At 37.3% G+C, this 23,115-nt stretch overlaps 1 protein-coding gene and 1 pseudogene across 9 annotated transcripts in view; both read left to right on the top strand.

Annotated features, from left to right (window-relative positions):
- PLAGL1 (PLAG1 like zinc finger 1) overlaps positions 1-23,115 on the top strand; it is a 68,343-nt gene that overhangs the window by 2,490 nt on the left and 42,738 nt on the right. For 7 of the 9 annotated variants that reach the window (XM_047733744.1, XM_047733749.1, XM_047733747.1 and 4 more), the window contains exon 2: positions 18,199-18,235. The exons of the other annotated variants lie outside the window; for them this stretch is intronic. The gene's annotated coding sequence lies outside the window, so the exon portion shown is untranslated. The remainder of the gene's footprint in view (positions 1-18,198; positions 18,236-23,115) is intronic. 9 annotated transcript variants of the gene reach the window in all.
- Positions 7,927-9,517, top strand: LOC125102470 (serine/threonine-protein phosphatase PGAM5, mitochondrial-like; annotated as a pseudogene).

The raw sequence follows: 23,115 nt of genomic DNA, 5'->3' as shown, positions 1-23,115 counted from the left end.
TGGTATGTTTGCTTTCTGAAAAGTGACTGTTAACGCATTTTTTTACAAAATTGAAATTATATTCTATATAGTAATATAAGCTAGAATAAAATGCTTTTATGAAAAATATAAATACTAAAAAATATATAAAAACATAACGGACCTCCATGGACCTTCATGAAGGATTTTTAAATGTTAACATGCTGTCTTATTTACTTCAACAGTTTCAATTCCTTGGTCACTCTGGGCCACATTCCAAGTGCTCAATAGCCACATATGACTAGAGGCTATTATATTATACGCTATTATTTTATATTATACTGTGCTATATTGTATAACAACACACTTCATCACTGCAGCGATTTCTGTTGAAAAACATTGTTCAAGGTACAAATCCTTTGTTGGTTATGTAAACTGCAGACAATCTTTTCTTTGTGTTTTCGTATCTCAAGATATTCTTTTCTACTTATGAGGGAAATGTGTTTTGAAATATTTTCTAAGTTTTAAGGTTTCCATTTTTTATACCTGTAGTTCTTTCATTTGCTTGACTTCTGTATGTATAGATAGCTATTTTTAAATTTACGTTGGGAGATCAAGAAGACCTCGTTTTCTTTTTCCCATGTGGAGTGGCAGTTAGCCCCGTCCCAGAGATTTGCAGCGCCACTTCTGTCCTGTACTTATTCCCAGATATGCTGGGGCTCATTTCTGGGCTCTTTACTCTGGTCATAGATTTGTCTCCACAAATCCTACAGATTTTTATTTAGTGTTACTTTCTATGTAATATATTTTTTTCAGTTCAAAGAATTAAAATTTTTTTCATTATGATTTTTTTTTCTTTCCCCATGAGATTTTTAGAAGTATTTTCTTGTTCCAATGTGGAAGGTTTTGTGAGTTATCCTTTTGTTATTGATTTCTAACTCGCACTGTAGTCAGCAAGTGAGGGCTCTATGCTACCGATTCTTTGAAATTTGAGAATTGCTTTGTGGCCTCATGGTTAGTTTTTCAACTGCGCCTTGAATGATTGAGAAGAATATGTACTCACAGACTTTTGGGGCAAGGTAGGTATAAAAACAACTACACAGACATACACGCGCGCATACACGTCTTAGGTTAAGCACATGAATTGTGGTTTTTAAATCTTTTTAACCTTACTAATTCTTTATTTGAGCTATTAATTACTGAAAGGCGTAACAAAAGGATCACAATAAAATAATGAATTTTCTCATCTCTTTTTGTAATTTTGTCACTTTGTTTTATAAAAGTTGAAAATTCGGTATATACAAGTGTGGAATTGCTCTATTTTCCCTGTAAATTGAATTTTTTGTCATTCTACAGTGATGTTCTACGGCACCTCACCCAAATGCCTAGTACCTTAAAATCAATTTTGTTTTAGAAATTCTAGTCACACCTTTTAGCATTTGTCTAGAATATCCCTTTCACATAGATGAAGCCTGATTGTTTTTTTCTGTTCTCCTCTGACAATCTTTGTCTTTTAATGGAGCTCTCAGTCCAATTAGGTAAAATATAATTATATATTTAAGATTAAAGTTAACATTCTGTTTTATGGCTGTTTTTATTCTGGTGTGTGTATTTGTGTGTGTGTATTTTCTCTTTGCCAGCTTTGGGATTTCTTATTCCATTTTATTTCCTCTTAACTAGTATGAAAATTGCTTTATTCCTTTTAGTAGTTTTCTTTAAAATTTTAATGTGCAAGTTAATCTAAAGTTTATTAATTCTACTTGCAAATAATTCAAGAAACCTGGGTTGCTTTGACACCAGTTAATTACATGTTTTTGTCATCTAGAGTTTTAATTACACCTTGGTTTTTTTTTCCTCCTATAAATTCAATATCATTTTTTCCTTTTTATGGATCCTTTTTTGTCATTTCTTCTTGCACCTCAGATCTTTTTTCCTTTGTCAAGTATATTTTAGAAGCTTGTTTATTAAAGGAATGTTGATGGCAACTTCATCTGAAAATGTCTTTATTTTACTCATTTGTATGATGGTTTGGTTTGGCATACAGTAACAGCCTGGCAGTTTCTTTCTCAGTCCTTTGGAGGTCTCATTTCATTGACTTCTGCTTCCCATGTTACAGTTAGTTCAAATAACTATCATTTGTTGTTAATCTGTCTTTTTTTTGGGGGGGTCTGCTTTTAAGATTTTTTTCTCTCATGTTCTACAATTTGTTGATAGTGTATCAAGGTGTAGACATTTCATTTATCCTGGATTGTTGGTGTTTCACCACTTCTCAGGTTTCATCTTTTTTCTTTCTGTGTAGCTTTCCCTCCATTTTTTTTTTCCTATTCTTTCCTTCAGAACTCTGATTAGACTTCTCTTAGACTTGCTCAGTCTACCCATTTCTCTTAATCTAGCTTTCGTATATGTTTGTTTATACTGAATTCTAGAAAATTTCTTCAAATCTGTATTCTGTTTTTTTCCAATTTTATTTTCTCCAAAATGAGCTATAGTTTTATACAACAAAAGCACAGAAATAAAGTATACGGCTTAATAAAATTTACACAGGTGTATGTCTGTGTGATCACCACCCAGATAAAAGAATACATTTTTATCCCTCCAAAAATTCCCTCCTGTCTCTTCTATTCAGTGGAGCCACTCCTCTCCTCTAGTGAACTACTGTCCTGACGTCTCTCACTATGAATTATTTTCAGATATTCTTGAACTTCATATAAATGAAATCCTATAGTGCGTGTGCATGCATGCATATTGGTTTCCTTTTGTTCATGGGATATTTTTGAGATTCATCCAGGTGGTAAGTAGTTTTTTGTTGTTTTCTTTATAGCAAGAAGTGGCAAACTATGAGCTGTGGGCCAGTGTTAGCCCAAACATATTTTAGTATATAAAACTTTATTGGACATAAACATGTCCATTCAACAGGGTTGAGTAGTTAAAACAAACTGTGTAACCTACAAAGCCTAAACTGTTTACTATTTGGCCCTTAATAGGGCCAAAGAAAAAGTTCAGTGACCCTCTTCTATAGTATTGCATTATGTGGGTGGACCACAGTTCATTTGTCCATCCTCTTGTTGACGAACATTTGAGTTGTTTTCTGGATTTGATCATTATTAATGCAGTTTCTGCACATGTTCTTGAAATTGCCATTGGCAAACATATACTCCTGTTTTACAGATATATACCAAGGAGCTAAATTGATGGTCTTAGGGTAAATTGATTGCATTCCTATGAAGATTAATAATGTTGAACATTGGGGAGCCTGGGTGGCTCAGTGGGTTAAAGCCTCTGCCTTCGGCTCAGGTCATGATCTCAGGGTCATGGGATCGAGCCCCGCTCTCTACTCAGCGGGGAGCCTGCTTCCCTTCCTCTCTCTCTGCCTGCCTCTCTGCCTACTTGTGATCTCTGTCTGTCAAATAAATAAATAAAATCTTTTAAAAAAATAATGTTGAACATCTTTTTGTATCTATTGGCCATTCAGATTTTTTTTTGTGAAGTGCTGTTCAAATCTTTTGCCTACTTTTTTAGTAGGTTATCTTCTGTTAATGATTTTAGTTCCTTATATATTCTGGATAGGAAATCTTTATCATGTACATGTTTGCAGATATTTTCTACCTGTCTGAAGTTTGCATATTTATTCTCCTAATGTTGCCTTTGGATGAGCAGACATATGAAGTCTAATTTATCAGTGTTATGGGTGGGGGTGGAAAGTGCTTTTTTGCACACTGCCCACAGATTTTCTTCCCGCCCTCATTTTTGCCTACCCTTAGAGTCCTAAATACATTTGCCTATGATTTCCTCCAGAATCTACAGTTTAGTCTTCACAGCTGGGTCTTCGATTTATCTCTAATTGATTTTTGTGTGTGGTATGAGATGGGGGATGTCAAGATTTTTCATATGGACATTCCGCTGTTCCACACATTTATTGAAAAGTCCTTTTTTTTTCCATTGAATTGCAGTGGTCCCTTTGTTGAAAATGAATGACCATACATTTGGGTCTGTTTCTGGACTCCATTCTGTTCCACCTGGACTGTTTATCAGTCTTCTATCAATATCATACTTTCTTTTTTGTAGTTTATAATAAGTTTTGACATATGGTAGTGTAAACACTTCAATTTTTTTCTTTTTAAGGATTGTTTTGGCTATTTAAGTGCGATTCATTTCCATATAAGTTTTGGAATCAGCTTGTAAGCATCTATTAAAAAAAAAAAATCCTACCAAACTTTTGACTGGTATTGCATTGCCTTTACAGAACAGTTTTAGGAGAATGGAAATCATAAGAAAATCTTCCAATTTATGAATATGGTATATCTCTTCATCTAATAAGTTTTTCAATTATTCCCACCATTGTTTTGTTTTTTAGTATAGAGGACTTCTGCATTATTCAACTTATTTCTGGGCATTTGAGGTTTTTTGATGCTGTTGTAAATGTATCTTTTTTTCAGTTTTGTTTCTAACCATCTTGCTTAGGATATAGATGTACAGTTGACTTTTATATATTGAGCATGTATTCTGTGATTTCACAGTATCATCTGGAAAAAAAAAAAGTTTAACTTAGCCTTTCTAATCTCTATTCCTTTTTTCTTTTTCCTGCCTTATTGCACTGGCTGGGAACACCAGAACAGTATTTAACAGAAACATTAAAATAGACGTCTTTGCTTTCTCCTGATATTAAAGGAGGATACCTCAATATTTCACTATTAAGAATGCTGTTTATTGTATTTTATTTTAGAGATGCCTTTTACCAGAGGAGATTTTCTTCTATTCCTGGCTTATTGACAGTTGTTTTCACAAATGGTTATTGAATTTTTAAAAACTTTTAATTACAAAATGATTTTAGATTTACAAAAGATCTGTAAAGATAGTATAGAGTGTTGTTATATACCCTTTACAGAGCTTCCTCTAATGATAACATCTTACATAACCATGATATTAATTACATTAAGAAACCTTGGCACAATACTATTAACTAAATGAAAAACTTCATTCAGATTTCCCAGTTTTTACACTAGTGTCCTCTTTCTATTCTATAATCTAATCCACATTCCATATTGCACTTAGTTGTCATGTCTTTCTAGTGTACTCCAATCTGTGAAAATGTTTGTCTTTTAGACATCACCACTTTTTTTGTACAGTGTCCTCATTTTGGGTTTGTCCAATGTATTCTCACAATTAGACTGAGGCTATGGGCTTTAGGGGAAGAATTCCACAGAAATGTGCTCTTTTCATTGCATCATATCTGGGGGCACAGGATGTGCACATCAACATGTTAACCGTAATCACGTAGTTCAGACAGTGCCTGCCCAGCTTCTCCATTGTAACACATTACTGCTTTTCCCTTGTGCTCTGTTTTGTTAGGAGAAGTCCACACTCAAAGGGAGGAGAAGTCCACACTCAAAGGGAGGAGAGGGAAAGTATCAAATTATTTGTGTATATATGTTAAAATTACCGTGGGCAATCAACATTTTTTGAGGGAGATGTTTTGAGTTGTACAAATGTCCTCTTTCTCAAAGTTTAGCCCATTAATTTTAGCATTCATCTGGTCTGCCTGTAACAGTAATTATTGTGGTATTCTAATGGTGATTTGCCATTTCCTTCATTCATTCTACATTTATTAACTGGAATCTGATGCTGGAGCTAGACTGCATGGGTTCAGTTCCTAGTTCTGCCTCTTCATTGCCATACGGTGTAATCTTGGAGAATTCTCCATATTTGTGTTTTCTCATCTGTAAAACATAGATAACAAGTGTCTACCATGGAAGGTTGTCGAGAGGATTAAATGAGTTAATACGTAGAGAAGGCTAAGCATTGTGCTTAGCCCCTAGGAAGCACTCATTTTTTAAATTTCTTAATGTAGTAGCTTATTCTCATTTTAATTATTTTAATAGTTACACAAATTATTATGTACTCTTAAGTGAACCTTACATATATTCATATGATATGGATTTAACTTTTTAATTTTTTCATGTAATATTCATGAGTCATACAGTGGTTGTTTTTTAGTTCTTTTTGTTTTGTTTTGTTATTGCAAAAGACATACTGATAAATTCCTTTAAAAAAATTACACAGCTTAGCAACTTGAAGTGGCAATATTCCCAACTTTCTAGAGTGATTTGTATCTGAGTCTTTGGTAGATACAGCTCTTGCAAATGAGTCTTTTAAAATATTGAATTTGAGCAAATCCAAAACTTGGCATGTATTGTTAAAAAAAAAAATCTGTCAATAGGAAGGAAAAAATGAATTTAGCTTTTCTTCATGTTCACCATGAACATTGTATTGTAAACGTTTCAGTATTTGGAATATTTAAAAGGATTCATTTGCCAGCAGTATATATCAAGTGCTTTCAATGTGCCTAGCAACGTTTTGCTGTTTTTGGATACTTCTTTGCTCTTGAGGAGCTTGTGAGCCTGTCAGTCATTTTAAAATTTGAAGGCAGGCCCACGTGTTTGTTCATTATTTTAAAGTTGATAAAATTGAATTCTAATATTTTTCCTGGTTGGTTTTTTTTTTTTTTTTTTCCTCTCAGCATGTTGGGTTAGGCCCTTATTATCCTATGCTATATTTCCCTGTATTGAGATCTTCCTTCCCTACATTTGTGTACAGTGATCACTGGAGTCAGTTCCTGAAAAGAACCCCTCAGGGACATCCCAGGACTTGAGAAAACAGGTCCTTGACTTCTTAGTCCTGACTGGTCCTTTCCTATGTAGTCCCAGCTTGCTCTACTAGCCTTGTAGTCTTACTTCTCAGAATTAGTCCAGTGGCACAGTTAGTCTTAATTGATCAGAACCTGAAGTCACTGCACTGTTTTTTTGAGGCTATACTTTAATTCACGCCGTTTCCTTTGCCTTAAGTGGATTTTCCAAAACTTTTCCAGACTCTGTTCAGAGGATACTCACTCCACAATCCTCCTAGCTGGATAGGAACCCTATAATTTGTAATCTATAGCCCTTGTTAAATTCTTACCTTTCATCACCAATCTTTATATCTAAATGTCATTTCCAGTTGGTCAGGTTCTTAGAGATAGGATTCCAGTACCTATCATGATACTTTGCATACAAAGAGCTATTGCTAAATAGTTACTACTCTTAAATACCTACTATAATTGTGCTACAATTTTGCAAAGTAAGTATTATTGTCTCTGTTTTAAATTGTGAAGAAACTCAGTATCAAGGAGATTAAGAAACTTGCCCAACACTATATAGTTAGTAAGTGGCAAAACTGGTTTGTCTGATTCAAAATCTCTTGCTATTTCTTTTATGCCATACTGCCTAGGTACTAAAAATAAATAGTTAAAATTATTAAATAGGTTTATTTATGGTAAAAGACATTACTAAAATTGCTTCACGTACATTGCCAGTATGTTACGTGGAGTCTTAACTTGAGTAACAAGCTTAACTGCTGTGGACTAACTGATGTACTCCTACTTTCTTCAGATTTTCCTTCTAAGTTTTTATTGATACTAATGGATAAGATTTGAATGGTCTAATTTTGACTGATCTTGGGGTTAGTGAAACAGATATAAGCATAATTTGCTTGGTCTTTGTTTTTAAGTAGATAATTTTGTTTTTACCTATTAACCTTTACTAAGCAACTGATAAAAATAGTCTGCTTATCTTTTATGAAGTACTTTTTCTACCAAGGTATAAAATACATGGGGAGAAAAGCATATAAAATGTGCCAATATTAAATATATAGCTTGATGAATTTTTTATATATGTACAACTGTCTAGTACACTAGATCAAGACCATATTCCATCCAGAAAGAGAAATTTTTCATGCACCTCCCAGCTAGTACATCCCCTAGAAGTACTGATTTCCATCCCTGCAGATAAGTTTTGTCTATTGTTGGACTATAAGAGTAGCCAAATAATATGTATTCCTTTGTCTGACTTCATAGTTTCTGAAACTCATCCATATTAATGTATGTGTATATATTTTTTCTCATATTCTTATTTCTGTAGTGTTTCATTGTGTCAACATACCACAGTTTATCCACTCTGTTAACAGATGTTTGGATTCTTTCTAATTTTGGCTATTACAAATAAAGCTGCTTTGGGCAAGGGGCTGGTGCTGGTCAGGTGGGCATGGCATTCCGACCACCATGGCATTCCGACAGCTCGACGGCCGTGCTCTTCTTGGCAGTGGTGTTGGGGAAGCCCTATGAGGGTGGGGACACAGAGCTGCTCACACTCAAGGCAGTAGCGTGGATGGGGGCCATGTGCCACGCTCAGCATCTCTGACCCCAGCTGACACAGGCAAGAACCACGGTCCCTGCTCAACCTACAGAGGTACCTGGACTCTGGAGAAGAGGAATTGGCCTGCAGGCCGGACCACTACGAAGCCAAGACCAGGCCACGCATCTTTCTCATCTGGCGCTCCTAGAACCACGTGGATTCCTCCATGGAGAACGATCATACTCTGAAGCTCTTGGGTCATGAACAGACTGAACTAACTGGGCTCTGACTCACAGGCTTGGGGTTGAAGTTTAATAAAATTGTCCATTCTGCCGTGAGCCCTGCAGTAGAAACCATTGATATCAGCAGCAAACACCTGCCCGGCATCTGCAAGGTCAGCACAGACCTGCTGAGGGAAGGCACCATCATCGAGACCAACCCACCTATGCCCCGCTGGAAGCCCGAGGCTGTGTTTATGAAGATGGAGCCTGGATCGAGGCTGCCATCCAGAACTGCATCCACCGGGCAGACGCCCAGTGTTGGAGGGCAGTTAGGAGATCTTCACCTGCCATGTCAGCATCATCTGCTGATGGTGTGCAGGGCACTGCAGTTCCGCCCTGAAGGCTGGCTCCGCCTCTCTCCCAACAATGGCCCTATCACCCCTGTGGTGGTCTGGCCTGGTGGCTGAGTGCTGCTTAGGACCCTTGGGAAGATGGGGTTCATGTCTCTAGACAAGATCTCCCAGCCCTGAGGGTTGCCTGAAGACCCACTCTGCTCAGCCCCCAGCCCTGCTCCCGTGGGTGTTGCCAAGGACAAACAGCCTCTTCCCTGTCTTCTGTCCATGAGCTGCACTGTGGTTACATTGCATTTCTCCAGGAGGAGAGTAAAAAAGTGTGAATACCCAAATATCTAAAACGTGGCCTTTCAGTCCATACTTCTTGCCCTGGATGGAAAGGGGAATTGTTTTGAGCAGGTCAGCTGGAATTCTCTTTTGTGGTTTTCTGCCTTATATATAGGGAGGAGGCCTCACTGATGTCATCTGCAGAGACCATGGCCAGTCCACAGGAGGGTCTTTGGTTATGATCACAGTTGGCCCATGAGAGCCCCTCAAGACTGGTCAGCCAAGCCCATCAGTCAGGAGGGGCCCAGAGGAGCAGGGGCCACCAGCACTTCTATTCAGTACTTCTTGTTGTACATACTGCTCACCCCTTTTAGTCACTTAGATATTTAAGATTCTCCTCAACTGGGTTCTTGCTTTGATAACCGGTGTCTCAGTCCAGAGTCCTGTACCTCTGATGCTGTTAGATCTGAACTCACCCACATCGCTGGGCCTTTCCTGGCACCCAGCAGCACCTTGGCAGGTGAGGGAGGTGACTGGGCCATGATGGTGTCACGGACATCCTCTTTCAATAAAACACTCGCCAGCTCAGTCTTTGTCTCTGTGTTAATCGTCTGTGCTTACAGGTTGAACTATTTAGACATGATGCGTCCATCCTAAATATTCTGTTAAGAGAAACTACAATTTCTATGAAGTGGTGATGAACATTTTCAGCACTCAATGCAACTAACTGGGATATTTGATCCATTTCTCTTGGAAATAACTTTTTCCAAAATAAAATTTTACTGGAAAAAAACCCAACCAACAACAAAAAACCAAAGCTGCTGTGAGTAGTCATACACGGATCTTTTAGTGAGTTTTGTAGTATTTTACTTGTATATGTCAAAGTCCTGGGGTAGCCAGGAATTTGCTTTAGTAAATTCTGCCAGGTAACCACCAGTGAATGAGTAAGGGTACTCTCCCACCAGCAGTGGGAGTTGTAATTTCACATCTTCACCAGCACTTGGTATTATTATTAGTTTTCATCTTAAGCCCTCTGGTGGATGTGTGCTGGTAGCTCACGGTTTTCTTTTCCATTCCTTCTTTATTAATGTTGAGCAGCCTTTCATATGTTTTATGCAGTACTTATTCAGGTCTTTTGCATATTTTTTTGCATTGTCATCGTATTGATTTGTAGGAATTCTTTATATTTTAAATTAGAGTCCTTTATTGAATGTGTGTATTGCAAATAGCTTCTCAGTCTGAGTTTTCTGTTTTCACTTTTAATAATGTCTTTCGATAAATACAATTTCCTAAATCCAGTTTATCAATTTTTTGAATACCATGTTTTGTGTCCTATTTAAAAAATCTTTGCCTATCCCACAGTCGTGAAGAGCTTCATTTTCTTTTCACAGGTCTGTGTTCCATTCTATGATTTATTGCAATACTTTTTAGTATGATGTGAAATAAGAATCTAGATTATCTTTTTTTTTCTCTGCTTTAGGAATCCAGTTGCTCTAGAATCATTTTTTTAAATTTTTTTTTTAAGATTTTATTTATTTGACAGACAGAGATCACAAGTAGGCAGAGAGGCAGGCAGGGGGGGCGGGGAAGCAGGCTCCCTGCTGAGCAGAGAGCCCGATTCGGGGCTCGATTCCAGGACCCTGGGATCATGACCCGAGCTGAAGGCAGAGGCTTTAACCCCCTGAGCCACCCAGGCGCCCCTAGAATCATTTTTTGAGAAGAATTTCCTTTGCATCTTTTGAGTTGTAGTGATGGTTTCCATCCATCTATGCAGGTCTGTTTCTAAACTTCTTTTCCTGGCTTATAGATAGCCAGCTTCTTGCTGTGTCTTCACATGTCCTCTCCTCTTTGCATGTGTGGAGAGAGAATAGTCTCTGATGTCTCTTCCTCTTCTTGTAAGAACACAAGTCCCACCCTTCTCTCATTTAGTCTTAGTTACCTCTTCTTTAAAGGCCCTGTCACCAAATATAATCATGTCAGAGGTTAGGGCTTCAACATAAGAATTTTGGAGGGATACCATTTGATCTATAACATTTGGTTCTTTAACCCCTTAATTCATGTCCTTCTTGCATGCAAAATGCATTTGTTCCATCCCAACATCTCCAAGAGTCTTAACCCATTCCAGCATCAGTTCATAAGTCTACAGTCCAAAGTCTTACCTAAATATCATCTGGGGTTCCTGGCCAGTCAGTAAAGCATACGTCTCATGATTTCAGGGTCATGAGTTTGAGCCCCACTTTGGGTGTGGAGCCTATTTTTTAAAAATTAAGAAATTAAATATCATATTAATCAGGCTCTTCTACTAAACACAACACAATTCAGCCAAATTCTTTTCCACTTTATAGGAAGGATCATCTTTCCTCTGTTTCCAAGAACATGTTCTTCCTTCACATCTGAGTTCTCACCACAATCTCCTTTAACTTTGTATTCCTTTAAGGCAGTCTTGTTTTTGTTTTTTTTTTCTATAATGCACCTCAAAACCCTTTCCAGCTTCTACTCCATTCCAAAGCCACTTCCACATTGTTACTGCAGCATTCTAGTTCATGGTGCAAATCTGGATTATTCTGTCTAGATTGCCATGACAGAATACCACAGATTGGGTAGCTTAAACAACAGAAATTTATTTTCTCACAATTCTGGAAACTAGAAGTTGAAGTGCAAGTGCCAGCAAATTCAGTTTCTGAGGAGGCTTCTCTTCTTGGCTTGCACATGGCTGCCTTCTTGCTGTGTCCTCACATGGCCTTCCCTCTGTGCATATGTGCACACACCTCCCTTATATACACCTAATATATAATGGTAAAACAAGGCAGTTAAATGTAGTAAAACTATCCCTTCCAGAAAAGGGGAACATAGGAGACACACTGGAGTCACTGGTCCATAGCAGTTCTGAAATCCGTCATGACAGGTATTGGGACACCTTGAGGGAACAAGATGCTTTTTGCCTGGGGCCTGATTCTACCTTCTTGTTCATTGTTTTCAGAGGCTCTGGTTCTTCCCTCTGGGGAGTTCTTCCTTTTATCTTCCTTGGCTCCTTATGAAATGGGGAGTAGAGAATTTGCTCTGCTTGGAACTGAGCAGCCCTTTCTTCCCAGTGCTTCCATATAGGAGGAGCCAAAGATCATTTTTAGATTTTAGCTGATGGACTGGTTCTCTTTGGAAGCGCAGTTCTCTCCAAAATCTGGAAGATTTAATTTCTGTTTGTTTCTGTTTAATGCTCTGTGCTGGTGAGCACAACCTATTTTCATAAACCTAGGTCTGGGAAAGAGAGCTGCACAGTCCCTTACTATCAGGCTTGAAGTTCTTTGGACAAGGAACGCCTTGGTTCCAGGAACCTGCAGCATGGTCTAGAAGGGGAGTCTGGGCCTGGGTGGGTAGTCCCCTTAAACCCTTGACCTTCTTACTCTAGAGGGAAGGATTTGCTACGAACCCCTCATGTCCAGGTTTAAGAGCAATACCGAGCAAGTGTAATGTCTGTGTGCTTAAAAAAAGAATAGGATATGGGTGAGCACACAAATCTGCATCATCCTTCATGCTTAACTAATTTAGCTTCCTAGATAGTGCTGGAAAATGCTCTAGTCACCAAAGTTGAGTGTCATATCTTAACAACTGTATTTCTCATTACAAAGTCCCATTATGATAGATAAATCAGTTTCTTACATGTTTGCTCATAACAGATTTGTATCAACCCTATGTTTTCTGATCTTATGGAAGTATTGGGATTGTATCACATCTCTGAGTGATGCTCTTACCTTGTTACCATGTAAAAGGACAAACTGAGAAGCTGTGAGATTTAACCATCCTGAAGACAGGCAGCCTGGATTGTAGAATCCAGGTGATCAGGTCAAATTCTGACTCTGATACTTCTCAAATGTCTGATATTGGGAAAGTTTTTTGTTTCATAATTTTCTTATTTGTACAAAGGGAATAAAACTACCTATTTTTAGTTAAATAGTGTACACTAAGTGATCTGCAGAAAATATTCATAGATCAAACAAAATACTTTCTTAGTGAAAAATGATGAAAAACAATGAGATATTTTGGGGAGTAAGTCTGAGATTTAATGTAGGGAAGATGACCTAAGGGAAGAAGGAGGTGGGGTCCCTGGAAGGTAAAGTCCTTAGTCTAATACCCTGAAAAGAGAACTTTGGGGGCAGCCCTGGGCTCTTGCTTATCTCTAAGGGAAGGTATGTCTTTACTATCTCAACCTAGTAATCTCTCTTGAGCTTCAGTGCCCTGGTTCTTAAAATGAGGATAATAAGAATTGCTTTGATGACCTTGATAAGGATCTCTTGATAGAGTGGTAGAGATAAGAGCCAGGGAATGGGTTGGAAAGTGAATAGGTGAGGAAATGGGGATTATCTACATTTTCAGTCTTTTGCAGAAGTTTGAGAATGTAGTCTGGGAATACAGTAGAAGCTGGAGGGCAGTGCAAGGTTAATGAAGGTTTTGTTTGTTAAAGGTTGGGAAATAACAGATCACTGTACTATGTAGGGGAGAAGTATCTCTAGTAGCAAGGGAGAACATGATAATGTAGAGGAGACTTTAAATGAAGAGGTGGAGTGATTGGTGCTAGAAAAGGAATTTTGTAAGGTTAGCACTGAAGAGATAAAATGTTGTATCCAATAGCTTTCTAATTTTTTTCCCCCTCAGTGGAGTATAATGTGGGGATGTTCACAGAGACATAGGCATTATGTACAAGTATTGGGAGTGAGGACACCAATTGGAAGAGAGAAGAGAAAACAGGAAATAACAGGAGTGGGGAAGTGTTCCAGAGTCGTGGGCAGGCTTTAGAATTCAGCGAGTTGGAGTTGATAGAATTATAGTGAAGTCACTCTCCTTGGCTTTGAGACTCCCATCTCTGAACCCTCCATCTCCATTTCTACTGCAGTAACTTTTCCACTCTACTGTTTTTGTGCATTCTAGTATCCCCTGAGGCATTCTACAGTCACACAGATGCCTCCCTGGGCTGTCCAAATTATCTGCAAAAATACCATTATTATTTGTCTAGCTCTCTGATTACAGAATTGCATAGGTTTTTAGTAGTCCATATTTTTTCCTTTACAAATGAAATTTTGTAGAGAGATTTTTCAGAGATGACTGTATTGTCTTCATCTCCATATAAGGTCATTGTAGTTGACTGAATATGTCTCCCTAAATATGTATGTTGAGTTCTTAACCCCCATGTGATGATATTTGAAGTAGGGCCTTTGGGAGGTAAGTAGATCATAAGGGTGGAGCCTTCATGAATGAAATCAGTGCCCTTGTAAGAAGAGAACAAAGAGCTAGCTAGCTCTCTTTCCACCATGTGAGGAGTTTAGCCGTCCAAAACCCTGAGGAGGATTTCCTCAGAACCCATCCATACTGGCACCATGATCTTGGACTTCTAGCCTCTAGAACTGGGAGAAATAAATGTTTATTGTTTAAGCCATCAAATCTATGGTACTTCGTTATATGAACTAAGAATGGCATGGTTAGTTTTTTACATCCTAGAATTTTAAAAACTTTAATGCAGGTTGATAACTTATATCATCTTCCTGGCAGGTAAATGAAATTTAGAGGAAAGTGCTCACAATATTCTCTGATGCTGGGTCCTGCCTTCCAGTGAAGGTCTTCATTCCCTTCCCGTGTCAGAGTCTAGGTTCCTGGAAACAAGAACCTGATGAAGTAGAGCCTACCTGCCATTGTCTTTGTGCTCATGATCATACAAGGCATTTCTTGCATGTTCCTCTGTAGCTATTTACAAACCTATTTGTACAGATAGTCTATTAAGAATTTAACAATTTAAGAAAACAGTGAACATGAACATAAATATTGTATCTGTGGTAACATGCAAACAAACATGAAAAAAATTCAGTCTTATGGAATGTTTTAGAATGAAGAACCACAGAATAACCATACAAGTGTTGTGCTTAAACTGTATCTGCCAAGGTAACTGTGTTTAGCGACCCCAAGGAAAAGGGACATTAGCACTTCGGAGTAATTACTATTGTGTACCAAGACTTACTGGGAAAATTTTTACTGTCATAGAAATTAATGATAACACAAAATAACTTGATTTCATCATCCTAGGTTTCTTTGAGGGATCATATAGCCTAGATGCTAAAATCCTGGACTCAGGTGTCAGGATCAATCATTTGCTAATTGCGTGACCTTGGGCAACTTACTAAAATGTTTGGTGCCTGAATTTCCTGATGAGCCAAAAAGGGATAATATGTCACATCCCTTGTAGAGTTGTTATGAAGATTAAATGGGATAATATATATAAAATACATAGATTATGCCATGGTAAGCTTATAGAGCTTAGGGGTTTCTGGTTAGAAAGATATTATACACTCTACAGACCTCAGAGGTAGAAAATCAATAAAGACATAGTTGAACATAATATCCCATCAGTCAACTAGATATAATCGACATGTTCAGATTACTTTACCCAACAACAATAGAATATATATTCTCAAGCTCACATGGAACGTTCACCAAGATAGACCACATTCTGGGCCCTAAAACTAAGTGAATAGATCTAAGTGAATAGATCCTATATTGTTTGCTCTCAGACCATCGTAGAATTTAACTTGGAGATCAATAATATAAAGATAAGAAATTTCAGGGTGCCTGGGTGGCTCAGTGGGTTAAGCCTCTGCCTTCAGCTTAGGTCAGGATCTCAGGGTCCTGAGATCGAGCCCCGCATCGGGCTCTCTGCTCAGCAGGAAGCTTGCTTCTCTCTCTCTCTGCCTGCCTCTCTGCCTGTTTATGATCTCTGTCAAATAAATAAATAAAATCTTTTTAAAAAGATAATAAATTTCAAAATACAGAGGTTGAATAACATACTTTATAAAAGGTCAGAAAAGTATATCAAGAAATTTTGAGCTATTTTGAACTAAATGGAAACATGACATCAAAATGTCAGATGTAGAGAAAGTGATGCTTAGAAGAAAATGTGCAGAGAAAGTGACGCTTAGAAGAAAATGTAGAGCATTAAAAAAAGAAAGCCCTGAAATCAGTAATCTAAATTTCTACCTTAGGAAACTAGGAAAAAAAAAATCTGAAAGTAAGCAGAAGAAAAGATGTAATAAGAATTAGAGCAGACAGGTCATGATCTCAGGGTCCTGGGATCGAGTCCTGCATCGGGCTCTCTGCTCAGCAGGGAGCCTGCCTCCTCCTCCTCTCTCTCTCTGCCTGCCTCTCTGCCTACGTGTGATCTGTCAAATAAATTAAAAAAAAAAAAAAGCAGAAATTGGGGTGCCTAGCTGGCTTTTGGCAGAGTGTGCAACTCTTGATCTCAGGATTGTGGGTTCCAGCCCCATGTTGGGTGTAGAGATTACTTAAAAATAAAATCTTAAAAAGAACAAAAACCAAAACAAACAAAAACCACAGAAATCAATGAAATTGAAGATCAGATATCAGAGAAAAGCCATGAAACCAAAATCTGGTTCTTTGGAAAGATCAATAAAATTGATAAACCTCTAGTGAAGCCGAGAAAAGAAGGAGGTTACAAATTATTAATATCACAAAAGAGATACCATGTCACATCCCTTGCACATTTAAATAATAACAAAATACTATGAATAACTCAGTGCCCATGGCTATATCTGTTAAAGATATCAGTTAATTGCCTTTCAAAACAAAACACCATGCCCAGGTGGTTTACTGGTAAATTCTGCCAAACATTTATGGAAGAAATTATGCCAGTTCTTTATAATCACTTTCAGAGGATAGAAGCAGAGGGAATACTTCCTACCTTATTCAGTAAGGCCAGCATTACCTTAATATGAAAACCAAGCAAATGCATGAAAAAAAAAACAACTACAAATCAGTATCTCTCAGGAGCTTAGATTCAAAAACCCTCACAAAATATTAGCAAATCAAATCCAGCAATCTATAGGAAGAAATCTACACCATGACCAAAAAGGGATTATCACAAGTATGCGAAGTTGGTTCAACATTCAAAAAATTCAGTGTAATCTATCACATCAACAGGCTAAAGAAGAAAAATCAGCTGATTGTATCAATAAAGGCAGAAAAAGGATTTGCTATGACCCAGCACCCATTCACGATAAAAAACAAAAAACCTCTCAGTAAACTAGAAATAGAGGGAAACTTCCTCAACTTGATAAAGAATATCTACAAAAACTTAACAATTAACATCATACTTTATGATGAGAAAGTGAAAGCTTTTTCATCAAGCTCAGAAACAAGGCAAGATGATCTCTCATTGTTCCTTTTCAACAATGTACTGGGATTCTAGCTAATGCAGTAAGACAAGAAAATAAAAAGTATACAGATTGGGAATGAAGAAATAAAACCATCTTTGTTCACATCACCTGATCATCTGTGTAGAAAATCCAAAAGAATTGACAGACAAAAAACCTGGAACTAATAAGTAATTAAAGCAAGTTTGTAGGATATAAGACTAATATATGACAATCAGTTGCTTCCCTATATACCAGTAGTTGAACAAAAGGAACTTGAAACTAAAAAAACATCTTCCCCTCAATTTTGCTGGAAACCTAAAACTGCTCTAAAAGAATGAAATCTTTTAAAATGTATGTTGAAAATACGGAATCTGAGTTCAGACAATATTCTTAGCTTACCTTTCACCTTTTGACTTTTGAAGTGAATAGTTTGTTGTGATAACAATGAGTAAAAAAAAAAATTCTCTTCAGACTTTTTTCCTTTAAAATATATTCTTTAATGGAGAAAAATGGAATTCTTTATTCGTAATTTGATATATACTAGATAGTGGTCTTTTATGCCCAACGAGTAAAATAAATGAGCAATAAAAATATTGCTCACAAATGGATTTTGCTGTTTTAATGTTAAAAATAGATGTATAAGAGGTTAGGGACAAAAAGGGGAGGGGGTGGGTATCCTTATAAAAAGGCAACATTGAGGGATCCTTGTGGTGATGGAACTGTTTGGTATCTTGACTATGGTGATAGATATGTGAGCCTACGAGGTGTAAAGTTCTGTAGGACTAAATACATGTACAAACAACCATAATGAAATTGGGGAATTTCAAAAGACCAGTGGATTGTAGTAATATAAATATACTTATTGTGACATTCTACTTTAGTTTGTGAAAAGTTATCATTGGGGAAACTGAGTAAAGTATACTCAAGATCTCTCTCAAAATCTTGTACAAGTCTACAGTTATTGCAGTAAAATTTAAAAATGCATGTGCAACTATTATATAAAACTATTAAAGATTTTTATTTTTTGTTGTTTTTTTTTTAGGTTGTTTCTGCCTCCTTGATAAGTCCTCATTGGATTTGTAAGTTGACATTTTAATTTTTTTACTCTCCACCCCAAACATTTTATATTTTCTAATTACATAAGCATAATTTTCTAGAGAACTTGGAGCAAAAATTGGAGCAAAACTCTATTATTTTGTTCCTACATTATTTTTTTTATTGTGTTATGTTAGTCACCATACAATATATCATAAGTTTTTGGTGTGGTGTTCCAAGATTCATTCCTACATTATTTTAAGGTCTGTTTCACTTTTTCTGATATCATTAGGTGGTAGTTACTTTGAGGAAGTTTGAGTACATATCTTAGGCTAGTGCCATCTGTTTTCTTGGAGTGACTTCCTACCAGGGTTATGATTAGTGGCAGTGAAGTGCCATCTGTGGAGCTGAGGTACATACATCCATCCTGTTGAACATCACGCTCTTCACACAGAACATCTTTGTGGCTGTTAAGAAGGACACAACACCCTGGGAGAAAGCCACTGGTTTAAGTGGTTTGACTAGTGAGATGAAATGAATTCTGCTTCATTGACCTGTGAGAATCTGACAATTAGATGAAATGAGGGTAGTATTCCAGACTGGGAGAATTTAACTTTGTTCTCATTTTATCATTTGAAGTAACTCTCTTACTATTTTGTAACTTTTTCTTTATTGTATAGTGAAAAAAAAATTAGAATTCCTGTTTTAATAATGGGTAGTTTTTTTTTTTTAAATTCCATGAAATGCAAACATTTGAAGTAGGAAAATTTGGACCAACATTTTTAACCTGAGAAAATAAATTATTCTCTATATAACTGAAAACACATTACATTGTTAAGTGTGTTTACTTGGCCAGTTTCTTAGAAAAGAGATTGTGTTCCCAGTATGGTTATGAACCATAATATGCAGTCATTAGTTTTGATTTCTATATGTTGTCATTTTGATGAGGGACTAAAATATGCTAAGCTAATTTCAAGGACATCTCTGAGAAATATTGTCTGAAGATGGCTTTGTTTTTCATCATGTTAGCAGTGGAGGATGATATTGTTACAAAGTAACATTTGGGGGATTTGTATTCTCTGACAGTATCATAATCAGTTTGAATCAAATCGGGTATTGTTTCACCTGTTTTGAGGCCACTAGGAAGACAACTCCAGTACAGTCTTCTCCAAAGTATATGCCTTGGAATACTCATTCCTTTGGATGTTAACTGATGTTACATGGGAAAGGGACCTGTGGTCATGTAAATTTGGGGAAAAAACTGAGTTAAAATTATATTTATTTCCAACAACTGATTATCTAAGAGGGCCAATGGTCTATGGTGTTTCTCAATTTTGGTTGAGAAATTGGTATTGGTATATTGGTATTTTCCAATATAACCTCAGTGTTATCAAATATGCCATAAGACTGGTGCTCCCTGAAATATTTTTGGGAAATAGCTTTAAAATTTAGGAAATTGGTAAAAATGACAGGATCCCTTGTACATTTTTCACAATGATGGCAAAAGAAAATAAGGACATTTGAGTTAGAATAGAAGAAGTATAACAAAGACTTTGAAGTATCTTAAAAGAGTTGACATGCAATTAAGCATTAATAATTATTATAGGTATAAAACAATTTTTTTATTCTTAAAGATAAAAATACGTATTCTTCCTTGTTGTAATCACCTACCAATTCCTACGTCACTCTCATTTAGCTCCTGGCTCACTGTCCTCCTTTCCAAGACTAATGTGTCTTTTTTTTTTTTTTTAAGATTTTATTTATTTATTTGACAGAGAGAAATCACAAGTAGGCAGAGAGGCAGGCAGAGAGAGAGGAGGAAGCAGGCTCCCTGCTGAGCAGAAAGCCCGACGTGGGGCTCGAACCCAGGACCTGGGATCATGACCTGAGCCGAAGGCAGCGGCTCAACCCACTGAGCCACCCAGGCGCCCCACCAAGACTAATGTGTCTTAATTTTTGGTGGTTTTATGGCCATCTTGGGGTCCTTCCAACACCCTGCTTCCTCACTGCCTTAACTTCCTCTTTTTCAATGATTTTGTTTCCCAGACTACTTCAGCCAGATCTTCTCATGGTCATATTGTGGACTTAGTCATTAGCAATAACTGTTTCCCCTCCATGATCTTGACTTTAGGCATCCCATTCTCTCCCAGTCTCCACTCCCACCAACGAAATTTTAACTCCACGTGGACATTTCCTTACTCAATGTAAATAGCTTCTACCCTATCGTTAAAATAACCCATTTATCCCCCTCTCTTATCCCTCTTCTTGCTTTGTTGTCCTTAGCTGTCTAAATCCCAAAGACATAATCTCTTGTATGCCTGTAGCTGCCCAGCCGAACACAGCTGGAGAAAAGTACCTAGCCATTCTCACTAGTCTTACTTTAACTATTTTGATTACTAATCTCAGGGGGCCCTTAATGTGTTCTTGCAGCTTGGACAATTCCTAAGAAAATGTTTAAAACCTATTTCTCTATAAACTTCCAGTTCCTCTTCTCCTATTCTCCCTTTCACCTGATGACCCTATTGTCTTTTTCACTGATAAAATAGAAATGCCCAAAAGAGAACTTCCACAAGCACCCATCATCACATCTACCTAACTACATGCACCTGTAACTTACATCCTGCCTTCTCTTCTTTCCTCCCTGGGTGAACTCGAATCTCATCTAAAGCTTATTCTTGTCCTTATGTTCTTAGATTCTTTCTTTTCCCCTATTCAAAGGTATTGGTATAGCTTTTGTGGATGTCCCCCTTCTTTTACATGATTATTTAACTCCCGTACCTCCTAGTTACCAATCCATCTCATTTCCATTTCCTTTTACACAATGTTTCAGTCTTTCTGTCCAATTTATCTTGATCCCATTTCAGTCAGGCTTGATCTCACCATTCTACCAACACTGTCTCGAGTGTCACCAATGACCTCCATGTTGCAAGTCTGACAGTTCTCAGTCCTCATCTTACTGGACCTATCAGTAGAATTGACCCCATCAGTTACACTCCTCCCTAGTGCTCTGAGTCTTCACACTTTCCCAGCTGCCTACCAGTTACCATGACCACTTAAATCAGTCTTCCGTGCAAGTACCTCTTCATTGACCTGACTTCCAAACACTGGGTGACCCAGGGCAGTTCCTGCACTGTTTCTCTGCCTACATTCACTCCCTAGCTAAGCTGGTTCAGTTTCATGACTTTAATACACATATATGCTTGGAACTACCAAATTTATATCTCCAGTATGAACCTCCCTCCAGAACTCCAGATTTAAATATCCAGCTGCTGAATGTCTGATAGGCATATCAAACCTAACATGTCCACAATGAGGTTCCTTTCCACTAACAGCCAGACTTTCTTCTTCCTTAGTCTTCCTAATCTCTAAATGGTAATTCTATTCCTTCATTTTCTCAGGCCAGACTCTTTGGCACCACTATCATTTCTTCTTTTTCTCACCTTTTACATATCTAGCTATCAGAAAATACTATCAGCTCTACCTCAGGTATATCCAGAAGAGGACTGCTTCTCACTACCTCTTCTACTTTCATACTGGGGCAAACCTTCATCAGCTTTTTATTAAAGTAGCCTTCTTACTGGTCTCCCTGCTTTTATACGTTCTCCCCTATAATCTATTCTACAAACAGCAGCCAGATAAATTATTTAAAACTCTTAACTCTGATCATGTTACTATTCTGCTCTAATGACTCTAGCCAGTGCTTCTCTTTCTAGAGGTTTATCAACTTAATATGGGTCCCCATTACTTCTGAACTAACCTTTTACTGCTCCCCCCCGACTCACTACTTTAGCCATACCAATATCCTTGTTCCAAGTCAGGGTTTTGCAGCTAATGTTGCTACAAAAAGCCGTAAGGCTTGCTTCTCACTTCCTTCAGATCTTTGCTAAATTATCATCACACTTAGGCTTTTCCTGACCAGCCTGTTTTGAATTGCCACTATTTCTCCTTGTCTTACCCTCTTAGTGCTCCGTATTTCTTCAGTACTTTAGTTTTAAATCACTGTCTGATTTATATTTTGTCTGACTGACCTTCCTTTGAAGATGAACTCCACAAGGAAGGGAACTTGGTGTGTTTCATTCAGAAAGACGGATGTGGATTAGGGGAAAGGGATTGTGTAGTAGTTACTGACTTTGCCTAACATGCATTTCTCTTGTTGCCTCCTGACCACAAAGATGGGTAAGTGACTCAAATTGGGGCTGTCTTTGTATCTTTTCCTTCTGTTATTCTAGTCCTGGGATGGGCATGGGATCCAAGCCAGGCCAACTGGATTTCAATTTTTCTGACTGGTGGTGGCAATAAAGAAATACATCCTATCTTGTCATGGGTCCTTTTAACTGTTAACAGACCATTAGACAAAAGGTAGGTATAGCCGTATACTATAATGCCTTTGGCACACTTAGAAAATTGCCCATATACTAGGTGACCAGAAAAATTTTAAAAAAATATATTAGAGCAGATACAGGGGAGAATAAGAAAATTTTAAGTGAATACTATATAAAGTTCTATATAAATAAACTTTGAAACTTTCAGTTTGTAGGACACTAAAGGTTATTTTGACCTAGTTTGCCTGTCAGGTTGATAAATTCTTCCTAATGTTCATGTAATAGTTACTTACATGCTACATGACTTCCACAGCTCAGAAAGATCAAATAGATATATTCAAGAGACTTATATAACCCTCATTAAAATGTAATGGCCAATGCAAAAATTTTTAAATATTGTCAGTTATGAGAATAAATGTAAAATCTGCAAATAAGATTTTAAAAACATCTACTCTGACCAGATAGGACTTACCCTAAGAGTACAAAAATGATCCAGTATTTGGGGATCTTATGCATAAATGCACTGTACAACAATTTTTTTTTGAGTCCTACAGGACATTTAGTAACATTTAACACTCATTTCTGGTCATCTTTTAGGACTA

The sequence above is a fragment of the Lutra lutra genome, chromosome 6, assembly GCF_902655055.1.
Source record: "Lutra lutra chromosome 6, mLutLut1.2, whole genome shotgun sequence".
In the NCBI taxonomy this organism is placed as follows: domain Eukaryota; kingdom Metazoa; phylum Chordata; class Mammalia; order Carnivora; family Mustelidae; genus Lutra; species Lutra lutra.
Note: the sequence above shows the minus strand (reverse complement) of the source record. Positions and strands in the feature narration are given on the sequence as shown.